The 21,086-nt window shown below is 44.4% G+C and overlaps 1 protein-coding gene across 3 annotated transcripts in view; it reads right to left on the reverse strand.

Annotated features, from left to right (window-relative positions):
• Nucleotides 1-21,086, reverse strand: part of ARHGEF9 (Cdc42 guanine nucleotide exchange factor 9) — a 426,451-nt gene that overhangs the window by 318,462 nt on the left and 86,903 nt on the right. For all 3 annotated transcript variants that reach the window (XM_057495889.1, XM_057495890.1, XM_057495888.1), the window contains 2 exons: nt 16,877-16,939; nt 11,195-11,336 (listed from right to left, as the gene is read on the reverse strand). The gene's annotated coding sequence lies outside the window, so the exon portion shown is untranslated. The remainder of the gene's footprint in view (nt 1-11,194; nt 11,337-16,876; nt 16,940-21,086) is intronic.

The raw sequence follows: 21,086 nt of genomic DNA on the forward strand, positions 1-21,086 counted from the left end.
CAGTCAGTAACAAAGTTTAGCATCATTTTCTTTGACGTAACAAAGTTTAGCATTATTCCTTTTGACAGTGCTTTCTAGGTAATTAAGAAGGTAATTATATATTAGATAAATAAGCCAAATTAGCCAAGTACTTTCTTCAATGAGAAAATAATTCTTCTGATATGTTCAAGGGGCTCTCTGGAACATATCAGAGTTAAATAGAGGTAAAAGCACCTTTTTTGAATTTGATTTTGGGAAGTTGTCAGAAGAAAGTTTCTTTGGCACTTGCTTAAACAGGATTATAGGAATGATATGCCTGAATCGCGATGAGTCCCAAGAACCACTGGAGGACTCAGATGGCATGTAAAGACAAAGAGCCTTTATTAAAGCAATACAAGCTCGAGCTTGGGCACCCAACTGGCCCGACACAGTGGGACTTGGTTCGGGAGCCCCTGTGAATGTTTTAGCAGGATTTTTATTCACACAGGAGAGGCAGTTAGGGAGTTTCTTTCCAGGCAGTACTCGGATAGAGACTGGTGCCGACTGGGTGTCCCTCCTCCCTATGCGCTATTTAGAGCACAGAACACTCCTTATGTGTTGAATCTATCCCCGTTTGAGAAATAATTCTCCCTTTCTCACCTCCCTAAAAGCCCTTGCCCTCTCCTAGGAAGATGTTTGGCTCCAGTTGAAGGCCATTTTCAAAACTGCGCCCGCTGTACACCCTGCATGAATACCAGCCCCTAGACCTACAAGAACCACCCCCATACATTTCTCCCGCAAGTCCATGATGGAACTTTCCTGGATCCTAAAGATGAGGGATAATGAGAAAACCAAGTGAGACTTGACTAAAGTGACTCTATCTCAAAAGGCTAAAACTAACTTACCCCATTTCAGTGTCACAAGTCAGTGTCACAAGTTAGTTACGAAGAAAAGCCACAAACTTACCAAAAAAAAACCCCTCTTAAAAGGCATTACACAAACAGTAAAAAGGGGAACTAATCGTGGTGATCCCCAAATGACCCAATCAGCTTGAGACAAACCAGCCCTAGTTTAAAGTCAACCTATCCCAGTTCTGCCTAGAAAGAAACTCCCTAACTGCCTCTCCTGTGTCTATAAAAATCCTGCAAAAACATTCACAGGGGCTCCCGAACCAAGTCCCGCTGCGTCGGGCCGGTTGGGTGCCCAAGCTCGAGCTTGTATTGCTTTAATAATGGCTCTTTGTAGACATGCCATCTGAGTCCTCCCGTGGTTCTTGGGACTTGCCGTGATTCTGGCATAACATTTTGCGGCTCGTCCAGGATCACCAGAACCTCAGGATTTCAGATCGCCTAACCTGCTGCCAGCTGGTTAGTACACTCTGTGTCTGAAAATGTCTTATGTTTATCAGTGTTATTACTGACATGTGCAGGTAGGGCCCCGAATCTGAAATTGCCTGTAGGAGGTCTAGGCGGATGCGCCAAGAGACCCTGGTTCATGAGCACTAGGAGACGTCCTAGGCCTACTCTTGTTCGCTGACTTTTCTAGAGAGAACCAAGCGGGTCACTCCCGTGGCTGTTGGTCTCTTTCAGTTTTGTCAGAGACCTGTCTGTTTGTCCATCCTATAGTGTTCGTCTGAGTTTCAGAACAAGAGTACAGCGCCATCCTTGGCCCCGGTGTTACTAAACATGAGCCCAGGACAGAGTAACCCCCTCACCCTACTAACAGACCATTTTCAGGACATCCAGGCACGAGCGCGGAATCTTGGACTAGAAGTAAATAAGGGAGAGTTTTTTTATCTTTTGCAGGAATGAAAAAACAGAAGAAAGGAAGAGAAGAAGAAGGAGGCAAGAAAGGAAGGAAGGGAGGGAGGAACAGAGTAAAACAGAAGGTAGGCATCTTGCTATATTCCTCACAAAATTAATTCGAGAAATGATTCATATTTTTGTGACAAATTATTGGCAAGAGGATGAAGTGGTCTTTTTCAAAACAGTAGATCTTCCTTAAATGGTTCTCATTCTTGCAAGATAACAGGCTTTTATGAGACAATAACCTGTCTGTGTCAAATTGATGTTTAAATTGGGATATAGAAAACACTAGAGATTTCCATATTGTAAAATAATCAGTACTGTCTACATGATGAATTTTACTTATGCATTTTATTTTGTCATGGCATAACGTACATCTGTCAAGAGCCATAGAAGCCCCTAACTGTTTGTGTGCATTTCAGATTTTATCATCGGGGGTCCTGGATAGTGACCTTTCTTGATGGGACTCTGGCTCATGCATTTATGGAACATAAAACTAATCGTGCCGACCCCCCAAATGACCCAATCAGCTTGAGACAAACCAGCCCTAGTTAAAGGTCAACCTATTCCAGTTCTGCCTGGAAAGAAGCTCCCTAACTGCCTCTCCTGTGTGAATAAAAATCCTGCTAAAACATTCACAGGGGCTCCCGAACCAAGTCCCACTGTGTCGGGCCAGTTGGGTGCCCAAGCTCGAGCTTGTATTGCTTTAATAAAGGCTCTTTGTCTTTACATGCCATCTGAGTCCTCCAGTGGTTCTTGGGACTCATCGCGATTCAGGCATATCATTCCTATAATCCTGTTTAAGCAAGTGCCAAAGAAACTTTCTTCTGACAACTTCCCAAAATCAAATTCAAAAAAGGTGCTTTTACCTCTATTTAACTCTGATATGTTCCAGAGAGCCCCTTGAACATATCAGAAGAATTATTTTCTCATTGAAGAAAGTACTTGGCTAATTTGGCTTATTTATCTAATATATAATTACCTTCTTAATTACCTAGAAAGCACTGTCAAAAGGAATAATGCTAAACTTTGTTACGTCAAAGAAAATGATGCTAAACTTTGTTACTGACTGTTTTTATTTATTATGAAAATGTCCAAATTTCCTTATGTTGACTGTCTTACAATAAGCTCTCATCAAATCTTTAACCATTGTCATTTGTAAGTCTTTTGTCATTTATACTCACTGTTTTATTACTCCACTAGTAAAGAACTAGATTTCAGTAGAACAGGTCCTCTTTACTACAGAAGAAAGGGACAAAATCACCTTAGAAGAGTGGAAACTCGTACCCGGGGCAGATGGAAATCCAACCACAAACAAAGCCCTAATTGATCAGAGTTTCCCGCTGACAAGACCAGACTGAGACTTCAACTAGGCTAAAGGTAAGGCGAGGCTTCAGGTCTACCACCAGGCTCTGATGGGGGGTCTCAGGGCAGCGGCCCGCCTACCCACCAATTTGGCAAAAGTAAGTAACGTGCAACAAGAAAAAGCAGAGTCTCCGGCAGCTTTCTTAGAAAAGATCCATGAGGCGTTTAGGGCCTATGTGCCCAAGGACCCGGAAGCCCCAGAGAATAAATCCGCAGGAATTATGGCATTTGTAAATCAGTCTGCACCTGACATAAGAAAAAAATTGCAGAAAATAGATAGGCTGGCTGACATATCCATCCCAGAAATATTAGCTGTCGCCGAGAAAGTGTATAACAACAGAGAAACTCCCGAAGACAAGCAAGGGCGTACACAGGAAAAATACACCAGAGATATGACCAAAATTCTGCTAGCTACAACCACTGGAACAGCCACGGAGAGGTGTCGGCAACTGAAGCAGCTGTCTGGAGAGCATGGTAAGAGACTGTCCTCGCGAGAGCACCAACCTCTGCTCCAAAAAGATAAATGTGCTTCCTGTAAGGAGAGGGGGCATTAGATCCGAGACTGCCCAAAGAAAACCCAAAAAGCAGGCCGGGCCCAGAGAGAGTTCAAATACTTGAGCTCAGAGATACCGAGGACTAGGAGAGATGAGATTTGCACCCCTCCCCGAGCCCTGGGTAACCCTGAGAGTGGAAGAGAAACCAGTTCAGTTCCTGGTGGACTCGGGAGCTCAACATTCTGTTTTGACTCAATGAGATGGTAAACTGTCACCAAGAAAGTTCTGGGTGCAAGGGGCTACAGGTATCAGCCAATATTCCTAGACCACCAGGCAGACTGTAGATCTGGGGAAAAACCAGGTCCACCATTCCTTCATGGTTATACCTGAATGCCCTTACCCACTCTTGGGCAAGGATTTACTGACCAAGATTGGAGCCCGAATTGTCTTCTCAGAAAAAAGTGTGCTAGTCACAGACCAAGACAATCACCCTGTACAAGTCCTAACTCTTCAACTACATGATGAATATAGACTGTTTCAGAACCCTCCAGTCAGGCAAGACATATCCATCTGGCTGTCACGATTCCCAAAGGCGTGGGCAGAGACTGGGAGTATGAGCCTCATGGCACACCAACCCCCCCTCCTTGTAAAACTTAAGCCAAGAGCAACCCCTGTTAAGCTGCAGATACTGGAGACGTTTGCCGTGCCAGGACAGAAGCTCTGTTAAACACCCTTGGAGATCTGGGGTACCAGGCGTCCATGAAAAAAGGCCAGATATGCCACACAGAGAGCGCAACCCTCAGCCCTGCTTCACTGCTGCCAAATCCTGACCTAGATGCTCCACTGCACAACTGCATTGATATCCTGAGCCAAGTACACAGCCTGCCACAAGACCTGACTGATAGCCGCTACCAGATGCTGAATTGACATGGTATACAGATAAAAGCAGTTATCTCCTAGAAGAAATACTCCTGAAGTACAGTATGCCAACCCTGTTAAGTTCAGACAACGGACCAGCCTTTACCTCGCAGGTAATAAAGAGACTCATTAGAGTCCTTGAGGCAGATTAGAAATTGCATTGTGCCTACAGGCCCCTGAGTTCAGGACAGGTAGAACGGATGAATAAGACCCTAAAAGACACCCTAACCAAATTGACCCTAGAGACTGGCAGAGACTGGGTGTCCCTCCTTCCCTATGAGCCATTTAGAGCATGGAACACTCCTTATATGTTGAATCTAACCCTGTTTGAGAAATAATTCTGCCTTTCTCACCTCCCTAAAAGCCCTAGCCCTCTCCCAGGAAGATGCTTGGCTCCAGTTGAAGGCCGTTTTCAAAACTGCCTCGCTGTACACCCTGCATGAATACCAGCCCCTAGACCTATGAGAACCACCCCCATACGTTTCTCCGACAATTCCATGATTGGACCTTCCTGGATCCTGAAGACAAGGGGGGAATGAGAAAACCAAGCGAGACTTGACCAAAGTGACTCCATCTCAAGAGGCTAAAACTAACTTATCCCATTTCAGTGTCACAAGTCAGTGTCACAAGTCAGTTACTAAGAAAAACCCGCAACTTACCGAAAAAACCCCTCTTAAAAGGCATTACACAAACAGAAAAAAGGGGAACTAATCGTGGCAACTCCCCCAAGTGACCCAATCAGCTTGAGACAAACCAGCCCTAGTTAAAGGTCAACTTATCCCAATTCTGCCTGGAAAGAAACTCCCTAACTGCCTCTCCTGTGTGTATAAAAATCCTGCAAAAACATTCACAGGGGCTCCCGAACCAAGTCCCGCTTTGTCGGGCCAGTTGGGTGCTCAAGCTCGAGCTTGTATTGCTTTAATAAAGGCTCTTTGTCTTTACACGCCATCTGAGTCCTCCAGTGGTTCTTGGGACTCCCCGTGATTCAGGTGTAACAAGTACAACTGCAGAGTCACCCGTAGTGGGAGAGACAGGGCATCAGAGAGAAATGATCTGAATATCACTGCCAAAATAGGCCTGTGAGATCAGCCAATATGTGGGGTGAAATGTGTGTGGGTATGACTGAAGTGTGGCTGTTTCTGGGATTCTAGTCCTTTCAAGTAGAAGACCAACCTTATTTAATTTGGAAAGTAAATCTTGAATTCTAATATTGGCATCTACAGGTGTTTATAGGCTATTGAGTATGTAAAGGGCTCGGATAGGTATAAGAAAGATAAATCCTATTTCTTCCCAGTTTATTGTTATAGCCTTTATTATCATTCCCATCTAGTTGCATACTTTTGTATGTTTTCCCTTTTGAGCCTTACAGTACTGCATGCAGGTTTCAAATTATATCCTAATATTATACATAAGAAAATGGAGTCTCAACGTGGTAAAGTGTCTTATCCCAGGCACACAGCTAGTAAGTGATGGAGCCAAGATTCAAATCTACATATATTTGACTTCAAAACTTTTGCCCATTCCAGTATAGCAGCCTAACGGAAGGCAATCTCCACTGATTTTCTAATTTAATCAGTAAATACTTGTTGGGTGAATGAATGATGTCTTGCCAATGGGTTTCAGCCCCAGGGAAGTTCACTATGGTTTCAGTGTGACCAAAGAAAATGACAGCAAAACATTCTTAGGGTGAAAGGGTTATACCCAACTTTATTTCCAGGTGGCAGGTCAGTCACTGGAATCCTGTTCACTCAGAGTGAGTCTGCATGCAGCAAGCCACTCTCTGCCTCTGGGCCCCTCTGGTCCCCTCTGTCCACACAGCCATCCCTCACAGCCATCCTCCATGACTCTCTGCACAGCCATCCTCTGGGCCTCTGTCCTTGGCACTGTCACCACCCCAGCCTCTACTCTGCTCTCCTGCAGCCTTGCAGCCCTCTCGCTGTGGCGTGCCCAGAGCACTGGGTGGAGCTCTTTATATACAGTCAACAGCCATGTATTGCCCACAGGTGTGCAGTGAGCTAGTCAACCACAGCCAGGTGAGAATCCTGGCCACAGGAACTCCCAGTTTATCCACACTCCACCCCTCCAGGATTCTCTCCTCTCAATCTGTGTGCCCTTAGTCCTCTGCAATGGTCCCTGTGCAAGGAAGCTCAAACATTGTTTTCCAGCCTCTCCAGCAAAAAGTCTTGCAGACACACAGGCCAGACTTGTGGCTCTGTCTCTGACCTCTGCCTCTTTGGTCTTAATGGCTGGAACTGCTGCTCTGGTTTCAGCTGTTGCCTATAGCTCCAGTAAGATCCTATTTAGCTTCCTGTCTAATTTCCTTCCATCTACTCCTGCCCATATCAAATCAACCCACATCTGGGTCCTTGTAACCCTCATGAGGCCCCTCAAATTCCTCCTGTGAGTAACAGGTCTTATTTCTTTACAGGTTCTCGTTGCTTCAGTTACTGTATGTGTCACCTCGCATTTTGTAATCACTGCCTCAAGGTGGGCTGCACTGTCAGGGAAGACAACTTTCCCATCTCTGATCCTGACAAAACAATTCCATCCTCCCCTAAGTCCCACAACCACCGGCTCAGCCTGAGTATAGGGGTGGAGCATAGAGTGCTCCACGACCGGGGGAGGGGGCTGTTCCTCTTCTTGGGGAACTTTCAGCTGCTGGGTCTTTATTTTCTTTACAACCATGGGGTATGCTTTCAATACAGGAGGGGCCAGTGCCTCCAGCACCACCCCTTCATCCTTCCCCAGCTCCTCCATTTCTGGGACTGACAGCACCTTTCTCTCCACCCCCCACCCCCCACCCCCGGTGCCTTCTCTGCTACAGTGCTGAAACAATGCCAGCTCAGTCCTCAGAAGGTCTCTTACCTTCAGCCCAATGCTTCGCAGCTGACGTTCTTGTGCCACTTCCACCTGTGCTTCCCTCAGGAGTTAGTCTTATTCTTTGATGGCCTCTTCCTCCTTCAGAACACCTGGCAGAGCTACCATCTCGTCTCCAATGGCACCTTGCTGCCGGCGCTCTCCTGCTGCCTCCTGCTGCATCAAGGCCATCTCCTTCCTCAGGGAATCCACAGAAGTTTGCGGCTTGCGTTCTCATGCTGCCATTTCTTGGGTCTCCTCTGTAGACTGTTTTAATACTGTGAGAAACAGCCAACCCACAGTGCCCCCTGCCTCCTGGGCACTCTGCTTCTCAAAGGATCTGCTTATTATACCAAGAGTCACCCCTACTGCTTCAGGTGTCACCTCCACTTGCCTCCATTCCTGGGGTGGGGCCCAGTCCTCTAGGAAGCCACCTCAGACCACATATCCACTGGGGGACGATCCACTGTCTCCCCATTCACAGGGGCAGGCTGCTGAAGCACTGCTCCCATAAGGGCAGCCTGTCTTTTTCCTTGGTCAACAGTGAATCCTGCCAACTTTCACCAATTGTCTTGCCAATGGGTTTCAGCCCCAGGCAAGTTCACTATGGATTCAATGTGACCAAAGAAAATAACAGTAAAACCTTCTTGGGGTGAAAGGGTTATACCCAACATTATTTCCAGGTGGGAGGTCAGTCACTTAAATCCTGTTCACTCAGAACAAGTCTGCATGCAGCAAGCCTGTCTGTGCCTCTGGGCCCCTCTGTCATCACAGCTATCCTCTGGGCTCCTCTATCTGCACAGTTGGCACTCACAGCCATCCTCCGGGCCTCTCTGCACAGTCGTCCTGCACAGCCATCCTCTGGGCTCCTCTGTCCACACAGGCATCCTGCACAGCCATCCTCTGGACCTCTCTGCACAGTCCTCCCGCACAGCCATCCTCTGGGCCTCTCTGCACAGTCCTCCTGCACAGCCATCCTCTGTGCTCTTCTGTCTGCACAGCCATCCTCTGGGCTCCTCTGTCTGCACAGCCATCCCACACAGCTGTCCTCTGGGCCTCTCTGCACAGTCATCCCTCACAGCCATCCTCCGGGCCTCTCTGAACAGTCCTCCCACACAGCCATCCCACACAGCTGTCCTCTGGACCTCTCTGCACAGTCGTCCCACAAAGCCATCCTCCAGGCCTCTCCACACAGTCCTCCCGCACAGCCATCCTCTGGGCCTCTGTCCTCAGCACTGCCACCACTCCAGCCTCTGCTCTGCTCTCCTGCAGCTTTGCAGGCCTGCCACCATGTCACACCCATAGCACTGGGCAGAGCTCTTTTTATAGAGTCAGCAGCCATGTATTGTCCACAGGTGTGAAGTGAATTAGTCAACCATAGCCAGGTGAGAATCCTGGCCACAGGAACTCTCATTTTATCCACAATGAATAATGAAAGGAAGTAGCTCATGTACTAGAGCAGAGTCAGGATCCACAGTGGTATATGTGTGTGTGCATGTGGAAGAAGTCCTTGGGCACAAAAAATTGGTGGAGGGCAGTGGGAAGAAGGAACTTACCATTACTGAGAACCCCCACATGCCAGGAACTGTGGCAGGGACATTCATAGATTCTGTTTCACTCAGTCCTTACAATGATCCTGAGTCACATATTCTCCAGTATCTCAGTCCTCTGAATACCAGTCTGCCCAACTCCAAAGCTTATCCTCTTTCCACTATATTGATCTACACTGGAAACCTCTAGATTAGAAGCCAAGAGGGAGGAAGGGACTGGTAGGAGTGTATGTGGAAGAAGTTATAAGAGCTGAGATTGAGCACTAGAAGACAAACTGAAGTCCTTCAGGCCCTGAGTAAGATGGAAGCAAATCAGGTAGTAAATGTAATAAGAATGAAATAATAAGAGGAACTAAATGACAAGTAGCTTCCCAAATGGGATCCTGATGTCAGCTTTCTTCCTAGGGATATTTTTAGCCCAAGTATCTGTTTGGGACCTTGAGAAACAGAGCTGCAGCGTGGAAGCCACTTATATCTCAGAGGTGAGAGTTGTTGCTGAGGTGATGGCAGGACCTGTGCCAATCTCAGCAGCACAGTTTTCCACCATGGCCTATAAATAAGCTCAGAGCAGTCCCCAGGGTAAGTATTACCCTGGCCTTGCTGGGCCCTCTAAAAGGGCTGTCACCTGCTCCTGACAATCAACAGGCTAGTGGGGGGAGGCAAAACTATGCGCTTGGCAGTGAAATGGTAGCAGCTGCTAAAAAACCTCTGAATTACAGAGGTATGGGCTCGCTTCCTAAGAGGGAGGGAAGAGGGGAACAGCTATGACTAGATCCCCTGCATTTGCCTCCTTGGCCTGACCTCCCAGGGGATTGTGAGAGAGTAACGTATTCTCAGGCAGAGGACTTACAAAACATAGCAGGCATCTGTTGCTGCCTTGATGACTTCATTTGTGTCTACCACCTGCAGTCTCTTTATGGTGGGAAGGAGGTGGCCAGAAATCTCAGTACAGGTGAGCTTGAATGGAACTGAGGCTTGGCATTCCAACACTTAAGACTTTTCTCTACAACTGGAGTAAAATCACTCTAGCGTAGTGGAAAGTCAGGAGGCTGAAACCTTCAATCATAACTCTGTTATGAACTGACTTAATGACCTTTCCCAATCTCAGCCTATTTCCCCATTCACAAAACAAGAGGACTGAGCAACCTCTAAGTACTCTACTAGTTCTAACAATGAAGGATTATCTGTCTTCAGAATTCTTTTCTCTTTCCTTAACCACCTCCCTGGATTTCGGGGATTTCTGAGGGAGTTGATGCCACAAAAGACCCAAGCCTATGATTTCTTCCTGTAATGCTGGCAAGGAACTGCAAGGTTGGAAATAAGCTCCAAGTCAGAACATCTCACATGTCCTCCACATGGAGGTAAGGAGAGTAAAAGAGAAAAGAAAAGAAGTAGCAGGTCCAGAGCAGCTACACAGCCATTGGGGTTGAGGGAACTTTTAGGGCATGGGGAAGTGGTACCAGGGCTCCCAGAGTTTGTGCATACAGTAGAAAACTTTGGAAAGGAATGCTGTGAGGGCTTGTGTGTCCTCAGCATTCATGCAAATTATGCTGCTGCAAAAACTATTGGGTGTGGGACCTGGTGGTTATCAGGGTGTGATAAAATGCCCATAGTAAGAAAGTATGAAATCTCCCTGTCATGGCAGAAAATGCAGCTTTACTTGTGAGTAACAAAGAGTGTAGCTGAGTCTGAAAGGGTGGAATCCTGAAGCTCTGGGAGGTAGCTAAAGTGTTGGTAGGGGGAAGACTCTGGATTTTGAGTGGGTTAAATGAAGCTGCCTTGTGCCTTGAGGGTCTTTCCATGGTCTGTGGTCAGTGAAGGAGGAGGAGGACCTGGGATCCACAGGAAGTAAGTCCAGGCAAGACACAAGGCTAGGATAACTTCATGGAGGGGTGAGACTATGGGACTGATCTCTTTGAGGCCAGGAGGGTGTATATATGAGCACTATAAAGAGGGTGGAAGGGAGGAATTGGAACTCATAAAACCTAGAAAGTATACAGAGGGCCTGGGCAAAAGAATGAGGCCTTGGGAAGATGGGATATTTGAATGTTTCAAGTGAAAGAGTCCCAATAATGAGCATATTTGCATTTTAGAACAGCATGGAGACAGAAAAGCATATACCAAGGCATTGGGGAGTACTGCGGGGTGAGGGGTGAGGAGGAAGGAGGGTAAATATCAACACAGTCTGTCTATGCAAAAGGCCTGCATAGCATGTCCTGTGGCAGAAAGCAGGGCATAAATGGCATACCTGTGCAAAACTTCCTGGGTCTCCTCCAGCCCACTTGATCCAACTCCATAGAGATGCTCTGTGAGACGGGCAGAGAGTGGCATTTTTCCAGAATTTTTAGGGGTGGAGTCCTTGGTGATGTTTCAGCTGGAAGAAAGAACACCTGCAAAGAGTATTATCAGGATTAGTTACTCAGTGGGGCTGGAGCATGGAATAAAGATTATTTAGCAGAATTTCTAATTTGAAATATCATTTGGTCCAGCCCCTAAATCCAGGCAGGGTTACCATGTATCATCAATAAATGCAAGCAAAGATCCAACTGCCAAAAACCTAAAAGACATAAGGCAGTGGAGAAAATGAAAATCAGGCAACTGATTTAAAGAAAATAGTATCTATTTGTTTCTCTTTTCTTCGCCATTTTGTGTGTGTTCGGTTTGTATTGGGATGGGAGAGTAAGGATTCTGCATTTACTATAGACTTCAACCTTTACTCAGTGTGGGACCACGAGCAAATGAATTCATCTCTCTGAGTCTCAGTTTCCTCATCTGCATAAGAGGGCTAGTGATAGCACCTACTTTGCTGAGTTGCTAGGATGGCAAAATAAGAAAACGCACATAAAGCACATAATGAAGTTCTTTCAGAGTGTGAGTGAGATTGATTAATTGAGAGAGAAAAACTCTTTCTTGCTAGGAGCACATCTTAGCTAAGACCAAGTCCAAGTCCTCTCCTTTGATATCAATGTAACCAGCTGTTTTCATCCCAAATCCTTTCTTTTCCAAAATTCTGATCTCTAAAAGGAAAAAGGGAAAAGGAACTAACATCTGTGAAATACCTGTGGAGTACCTGGTATGTATCAATATCCTTCTGTACTTGTGTATGTTATTTCATTCAGTCTTCATAACTATTCCATAAGGTAGATAGTAGTCTATTTTACAGTAGGGAAACCAAGGCTCAGAAGGGATAAATGAGTTGCACAGGGTCACACAACTAGTAAATGATAGGTCTGTCTGACTACAGACCTGCCACACTGCCTTTCAAGACAAGACAAAAATAGTTCCTGGGCTCCTATATCCTTCAAGTTCCTCCTCAACACTGCTAAGTCACTATGAATATGGTACAGGTTTCCTCTACCTATATCATTCATCCCTAACAGGGTTGGATGTGGGGAGCAGTTAACAGTTTGGATGACCAAGAAAGGGTTTCTATCCAATGCTAACTGAATTTCCAAGGGGACAGACCAGCCACCAAAGTTGGTTCATCCTTATGTACAGAAAAAGTCACTGGGTAGCACTGAAAACAGAGCTGCAGAAGGTAAGAGAGACTGTAATGAATCTGTATGGATCCTAAGACATGGTCTCAAGGTTATTTTTTCCACTCTCCCAAACCTAACTTGTGTACTTTGTATCATAGACCCATAAACTGTTAGAGCTGGAAGGCCTCTTAAAGGTCATACAATCTAACTTCCTCATTGAACAGATGGGGAAAAAAAACTGAGGCCAAGCAGTGGAAGGAACTGGGCACTGAATTATTTTGATTCTGCATCGAAGGAAGGGAAGCATGCAATCAAGCTCTGTGGTAAGATTTTCAGGATACCTGCCCCCAAATCCTCCTCCCTCTATAAGACCCGAAGATCTCCACCTCACTAGTCACAGTGGCTGACAGTTCACCAATTTCAGCATCATTTGTGGGGGTAGGGGTTCACCCTTCTTTGGGAGGATTAAAACAGACCTCCATATGAATTAGACTAGTCAGATTGCTTTCCAGCCTGTACTTGGGGTCAGAGATCTGGTGGTTTGGGGAACAGAAGATGTATTAGTTTCCTAGGGTCACCATAGCAAATTGCCACAAACTGGGTGGCTTAAAGTAACTGGAATGTATTCTCTCACAGTTCTGGAGACAAGGAGTTTGAAATAAAGGTATCAGCAGGACCATGTTCTCTCTGACATCTCTAGGGGAGGATACTTCCGTGCCCCTATTTCCTGGTGGCTTTCAGAAATCGTTGGGATTTCTTGGCTGGTAGCTGCATCACTCCAATGTTTACCTCCATCATCACATGGCCTTCTTCCCTGTGTCTTTGCCTGTGTTTGTGTCCAAATTTCCCTCTTCTTATAAAGATATCAGTCATAAGATCAGGGTTCATCCTAATCCAGTATGACATCATCTTAATGTGATTCGTCTGGAAAGACCCTGTTTCCAAATATGATCACACTCACAAGTAATGAGGGTTAGGAATTGAAGATATATTTTGGGGGACACAATTCTACCCGATACAGAAGAACACAGCCTTTTGGAAACTGCAACTTTGAGAGGGGCAAGAATTAAGCAGCTTGAAGCTTAGGACAGGGGCAAGGAGCCCCCAGAACAGGAAGAGGGTAAGAAAAGAAAGGCAAAAGGCAGTCATTTGTACTTTTCCTAAGGCCCATCTGAATTAAGGTTATAATTTCTGTAGCCCCTAATGTCTTTAAAGAATATCTACTACTACTGGATGCCCAAACTGGAACTCCTGTAGTATCAATTTCATAATTTGGTATATCCAGAAACATCCTGATGTAGTACCCATTTTGGACTTCACTCTTCTTTGTTGAGTGTCCCTGAGGGTCTGGATAGCAGAACCCACAGCAGTGGGGGACAGTCTTGCTGACCTGGGGAGTGCCCTGCCCACCCCCTTCTTTGCACTGTGCCAGGAGGCCAGTAGGAAGGAGGAACTGAATCCATAGAGTAGGGGTTAATGGTGATGGGGAAAGAGGGCACAAGAGAGAGGCCAGAAGAGCTGGCAATTTGGTTGACAAAACCAGACTATTGTTTCCTTTATAGTCCATAGGTGTGCCACTAGCTTTGAAATGTACAGCAGCTAAGGGACTGGGGAAATTTGGCTTAATAACTCTCAAGAGACCACAGAAAGGAATCAGGGGCCATGTAAATCCAGCACTGACATAAAGGCCAGGATCTCTGTGTTCTGATCCCACATCTACCACTGGCTTACTTTGTATCCATAGGCAAGGCTCAGTCTCTTCAGCTGTGAAATGGGGACAGTAGTCACTGCCCTAGCTGCTTCTCAGTATAGTTATGAGTATCATTTATAGGCAGAAGCATAATAAAATTGGATGGTGATCAGATTAATAGAACAGGGACACTGGCAGGGATCAAATGAGATAACAGAAGTAAAAGTACACAGTAGGTGTTCTGTATATCTACATTTTCTTTTTTCCCTAGTAAGGAAGCAGGAGAGACTTCTTATTTCCAGTTGATAAATGAAGGAAACCAAGAATCAAAGTGGTTATATGACATATTCAAACTCACAAAGCCAATAAAATAAAAGAGCCAGGGCTTTGAAACTAGGCATTTTGACTACAACTTCAATGTTTTGTTTCTCATGTATCATGCCTCAAGTTCCACATTTGTTGTTGCAAGCCACTCGATTGGGTGAAATGGGAGTGAACAAAAAACACAGACAACAAAGACAGACAGACAATGGCTGCAGCAGCCCCGATGTGGTGCAGCTCCTTTATTTTTATACTGCCTTTCTCGGACCTCAGCCAAATGCTATACGTATCTTTCTCTACTCAGGGGAAACAGGCCACAACATCTTCTTGATTTCTTAGAATCTTCCCAGTAAGCAGGGGCGGTGTTTTCACACGTTCCCAAGGTCTCCCTGTTTTCAGCATGAGGCATTCTGGCTCCCTTTCGAGGACAAGATATGTTTTTGTGGGCAGATAACTTCCAAGGACTGCATCAGTTGTTTTCAAGCTGGTGCTTCCCCATTCTGTGTTCAGACATGGGGGAAGACAAAGGCCATCCCCTACATTTGTCATATGGGAATAATGATAATAATAATGACAATTATAAGTAGAGTAGTTTTGAAAATCAATTTATATATGGGATAGTACTCTGCAAAGTATAGAGTCCTGTACAAATCTAAAGAGTGCTTATGATCTTCCCCTTCCTCCTTCATCACTAAGGTGTTAACTGATGACAGGCTTGAGATACAGTCCCATCCTGTAACATTTGCTTTTAATAACTAATGCAAATAGCTAACTCTTGGCACATACTGTTATAAGCACTTATGTACATTTACTTATTTCATCTTCTCAACAACCCTATGAGATAGATATTATTGTCATCTGTATTTTAAAGATAGACCCTGACCCATAGGGTAGTTGTATGATGAAATGAATACATACATGTAAAATGCTGAGAACAGTGCCTAGACACATAGTAAGTACTGTGTAAATGTCAGCTATAATTATTAGTATTACTCTCGTCATTTTCCTAATGCAAGGAGTGAGGCACAAAGAAGTTTCGATCCTCATTGACATTTGATAAACCCCAAATGAAGTGTTCTGAAGAGACGACGCCATCCCTGCCTCTAACATTGAGACAGGGACCATGGGATTGGGCAGAGTAGGGTGAGGGCCTCTGGAGAAAAAACAGAGCGAGATAATTACCATCAGAACAATGTAGCAATGTGCAAAGAAGTCCTTATTGAAACTCTGTGATAAGCATTACGCAAAGTCAGAGTCACACTAATTCTCTAGGGTAAAGATACCAGACTAGGAATATAGACATCTTCAGTGAGATCAGTTAAAGCTCAAAAGGCCAGCAGCAACTTGGCCTGGAATGTTTGAGTGTTCTGCAGATAAAGAGAAGTGTCTCAGCATAACCTGTGACTTCACTGTATCAATTTAGATCATGACACTGTAAAATTTACCTTAGCCTACTAAAAGGCCCAGCTTATTTTAACCATACCTATGAGCTATATTTCCTTCTCTGATCCTAACCCAGTAATCTGCAACTTAGGAAAAAGACTAATTTAGTAAGCAAGCCCAACTATAAACAGCCCAAGAAGTTAAGAAGTAAGTTTCTTAACTTACTTCAGCAAACAAGTAACAACCCAGCCCACCTTGGGGACAGGGTAGGTAATCCTAATTGACATACTCCCAGAGGGAAACTGCTATCTTGAGAAAGAATCAGAGCAGAAAATTTATTCTGGTACTCATCAAGAATGAGCATTCTGAGACCACTCAACAAGTCTGCACCCCTAACCCTTTACCCTCATTCCTGAAAATCCTCAACCACACATAAAACCCCTAGACATTGAGCCAACCATGGACTCTCTTGTCCCTTCCTGGCATGAGCCGGGAGCTCTGTCCTTTCACTTTATCTCTAAACAAAAGCTTGTACCTTGATCTCCTACCCTGAGTGTTTGTGAAGCTTGTTCTTCGGATTCGTGAACTAGAACCCCGGCATCAACATCATCCCCTGAAATTGTACCCACTCCTGGGCTACAAGAACAGCACCAGGCTTGACCATGGTTAAATCTAAGCCAAAGCAACTACAGTTTCAGGGCCACTTAGCTGTGGAGGATTGGGTGAATAGAACTCAAAATTAAAACACCTATAAGAACCCAGACACAGAATTTCCCTGGGAAACAAAAAAGAACCTGAGCTATTCTGCTAGCCCGGTTTTTCACCTCCGTTTGCATTTAATGATCCATTACAATCATGTGGCCTTTGCTACTTAACAATGCATTGCTTTCATACCCATTATCTCAGTTTAGCCTCATAATAGACTTGTAGGTTGCCTGAGGGAAAGCTGAGGATTTCCAGTTCCCAGAGAAGGCTGCTAAAACGCAGAGGGAGAAGGGAGTTTGTCAGTAGGATTTCTGGCAGAGCTGAGACTAGAACTCTTGAAGGTCCTACTCACCTTCCATTTTCTGTGTGTAAGGGGAAATCCTTCTTCTTCTCTGGGACTCAGTTTCCCCATCATCTGTAAAATGAAGTTGTTAGGCTGAAAGACAGACATGAGCAAAGTAGAAAGAGAGTAAAGAACTCAAAGAGTTAACCATATAAGAGCCAGAAAGGACTCACAGAGTTAATCAGGCAGTTTCAAGAGCCAGGAGTGACTCAAAATGTCCATACATTCCCCAAATGAAAAACAACCCCCCAGATAAAGAAAAACATCAGTGTACAGGTACAGCAAACATCAGAGCACAGCCCATGTCTTCATTTCATCAAACAGATAAGGCCTTCAAGACCAAGAATTGTAAATCAAGGACTTCTCTGCCCTTCCAAAAACCCCATAAAAGAAGCTTCACAGTAGGCGGTCAAGGCCTGTCTAACATAGCGTAATAAAACTTGCTTTCCTTTCTTGACTTTGGTGTCGTGTCTCACTCTATCTAACTTCCCTGTGTCATCAAACCAGACCCCTTCCTAACAAAGTGACTGGATCTGATGGTCAACAGCACACCTGACCTACATCAACGTCCCCTGACATTCAGCTTTTACACTCCACTTTGCTTTTCCTCCAGACCCTAGTCCCTGTCTGGCCTGGTGTTAAACACCCCAAGGAAAGACAGCCAGCATCTCCTGAGCAACCAGCAGAGGGCAAATTAAGCCAGCCAAGGATAGCCATTCTGAAACAAGCCACTAGGCAGCAAGGAATCTCCCACTGGACTCAGAGAATCATAAAGGCTTAGCCAGGAGGAAAGAACTAGAGAAGGGTAAGGAGGAAAGATCCTCAGGAATTATCTGCTGCAGATTCTCTAGCTCAGATAAAGAAACTGAGGTCCAGAGAGGGGAAGGACCTGTGTTATGGTCACAAAAGAAGTCAGAGATATAAATGAGACTAGAAGCCAGATTCCTGACCTTAGACACGGTTCCTTCAACTGCATTAACCAGCTGCTGCTACAGTACTGTCTTGAATTGTTTCTCTGGCTGCATGTTGTCACACTTATTAAGAATTTACAAAATTTCAATAATAATAACAACAACTACCACTTTCTGCATGCCCACAACATGTGATGAATAGTGCTAGGCTGAGCACCTTACATACTCTGACTCCTTTTGTTAGAGTGGGTAGATAGCCAGATGTGAGCAGGGAGGGGGAGGTGGATCCCATGGACTCTGTTCTCAAAGGATGTGGGGAGTGAAAATGTACATAACAAAACAACCAAACATCTAGTTCCAAGGTGGGGAAGTTGACCCAAACTTCACCCTAAAATACATTATACATTCATTAGCATAGTAAAAATCATGACTCCTCATGCCATGACAGTTCTGATAAGAACCAAAGGTAGCCAAAACTCCCCCTCCAGACATGAATGTTGAACAAGCCCTAACTCTGAGAACTTCAAGAAGACCCTGCCTGTTCCCTTTGAAATCCACCTCCACCTAGGAGACATTCATCTCCCTTTACATAAAAAAGGCTTCTATTGTTTCCTTGGTGCAACCTTCTCTGGGTCTGCCTGTGCCCATTTCTCAGACATGTACTCTTGCTTTTCTTTAAACTCTTATTTTCCAAATAACTCCTAAAGCTCAACACTTTTGCATCCATTCTTGAATTCTTTCTCATGACAAGACCAAGGACCCGTCTCCAGTAACACTTTGATTCCCCACAACAGCCATTTTAGGTAGGGAGTATTTTGGCCCATTTCACAGATGAGAGGGAAAATAAAACTCAAGCCTTTGTGTCTCCAAAGCCCATGCTTTTAGAGAAACTGCAAGGCATCCCTCTGCCTAACTCACACAATCCCCTAGTAAAATGTTGTGCTCATATGTGGACCTATTCCTAGCAAGTGGTAGCTTTGGACATGCAGTACCCAACTGCAAGTATCAGGTAATGGAGTCATTAGGTATGTTTCTGTGCTTGCTTGCTTGTTGCTATTAAAACCACTAAAAAACTGCAATACAATTACTCCCAAAGATATTATGCCAAATTTTATGTCCTGAAAGCTTATTAAAAACGATAAATATAGAAAAGAAAATGCTTATAAACATATTAATGTCATTCTCAGAAAAAGTTGGCTATAGTTTCTGTCCTGTTGGAGCCCAAGATATCTGAAAGTGGAAGTGAGAGAAGACCGGATGAGAATTATCAAGCTACACCACCCTACTGCCACGACCAACAAGAAGAATTTTAATTAACTACCCTAAAAAAAATATTTTTATCTAAAATTATCTGCAGGAACTATAGTATACCATTTTTTTTGGTATCATTAATCTACAATTACATGAGGAGCATTATGTTTACTAGGCTCACCCCTTCACCAAGTCCCGCCCACAAACCCCATTACAGTCACTGTCCGTTAGCGTAGTAAGATGCTGTAGAGTCACTACTTGTTTTCTCTGTGTTGCACACACCTACCCGTGACTCCCCCGAAATTATACATGCTAGTCATAATGACCCCTTTCTTTTTTCCTCCCCTTATTCCTCCCTACACACCCATCCTCCCCAGTCCCTTTCCCTTTGGTAACTGTTAGTCCATTCTTGGGTTCTGTGATTCTGTTGCTGTTTTGTTCATTCAGATTTTTCTTTGTGCTTATACTCCACATATGAGTGAAATCATTTGGTACTTGTCCTTCTCTGCCTGGCTTATTTCACTGAGCATGATACTCTCTAGCTCCATCCATGTTGTTGCAAATGGCAGGATCTGTTTTTTTCTTATGGTTGAATAATATTCCATTGTGGATATGTACCACATACTCTTCATCCATTCATCTACTGATGGGCACTCAGGTTGCTTCCATTTCTTGGCTATTGTAAATATTGCTGTGATAAACAGAGGGGTGTATATGTCTTTTTCAAACTGAGCTGCTGTATTCCAAGGGTAAATTCCTAGAAGTGGAATTACTGGGTCAAATGGTATTGCTATTTTGAGCTTTTTGAGGAACCTCCATACTGCTTTCTACAATGGCTGAACTAATTTACATTCCCACCAGCAGTGTAGGAGGGTTCCCATTTCTCCACATCCTCACCAATATTTGTTGTTGTTTATCTTTTGGATGGTGGCGATCCTTACTACTGTGAGGTGATATCGCATTGTGCTTTTAATTTGCATTTCTCTGATGACTAGTGATGTGGAGCATCTTTTCATGTGTCTGTTGGCCATCTGAGTTTCTTCTCTGTAGATCTGCCTGCTCAGTTCCTCTGACCATTTTTTATTGGATTATTTGCTCTTTGTTTGTTGAGGTGTGTGAGTTCTTTACATATATTGGATGTCAACCCTTTATCGGATCTGTCATTTATTAATATATTCTCCCATACTATAGGATGCCTTGTTTTATTGATGGTGTCCTTTGCTGTACAGAAGCTTTGCAGCTTCATATAGTCCCACTTGTTCAATTTTGCTTCTGTTTCCCTTGCCCGGGGAGATACATTCATGAAGAAGTCGCTCATGTTTATGTCCAAGAGATTTTTGCCTGTGTTTTTTCCTAAGAGTTTTATGATTTCATGACTTACATTCAGGTCTTTGATCCATTTCAAATTTACTTTTGTGTATGGGGTTAGACAGTGATCCAGGTTCATTCTCTTACATGTAGCTGTCCAGTTTTGCCAGCACCATCTGTTGAAGAGAATCTGTCATTTCCCCATTGTATGTCCATGGCTCCTTTATCATATATTAATTGACCATAAATGTTTGGGTTAATATCTGGAGTCTCTATTCTGTTCCACTGGTCTGTGGCTCTGTTCTTGTGCCAGTACCAAACTGTCCTGATTACTGTGGCTTTGTAGTAGAGCTAGAAGTTGGGGAGCGAGATCCCCCCAACTTTATTCTTCCTTCTCAGGATTGCTTTGGCTATTTGGGGTCTTTTGTGTTTCCATATGAATTTTTGAACTATTTTTTCTAGTTCATTGAAGAATGTTGTTGGTAATTTGATAGGGATTGCATCAAATCTGTATATTGCTTTGGGCAGGATGGTCATTTTGACGATATTAATTCTTCCTAGCCAAGAGCATGGGACGAGTTTCCATTTGTTGGTGTCCTCTTTAATTTCTCTTAAGAGTGTCCTGTAGTTTTCAGGGTATAGGTCTTTCACTTCCTTGGTGAGGTTTATTCCGAAGTATTTTATTCTTTTTGATGCATGGAATTGTTTTCCTGTTTTCTCTTTCTACTAGTTCATCATTAGTGTATAGG

Source organism: Manis pentadactyla, chromosome X (genome assembly GCF_030020395.1).
Source record: "Manis pentadactyla isolate mManPen7 chromosome X, mManPen7.hap1, whole genome shotgun sequence".
NCBI classification, from domain to species: Eukaryota; Metazoa; Chordata; class Mammalia; order Pholidota; family Manidae; genus Manis; species Manis pentadactyla.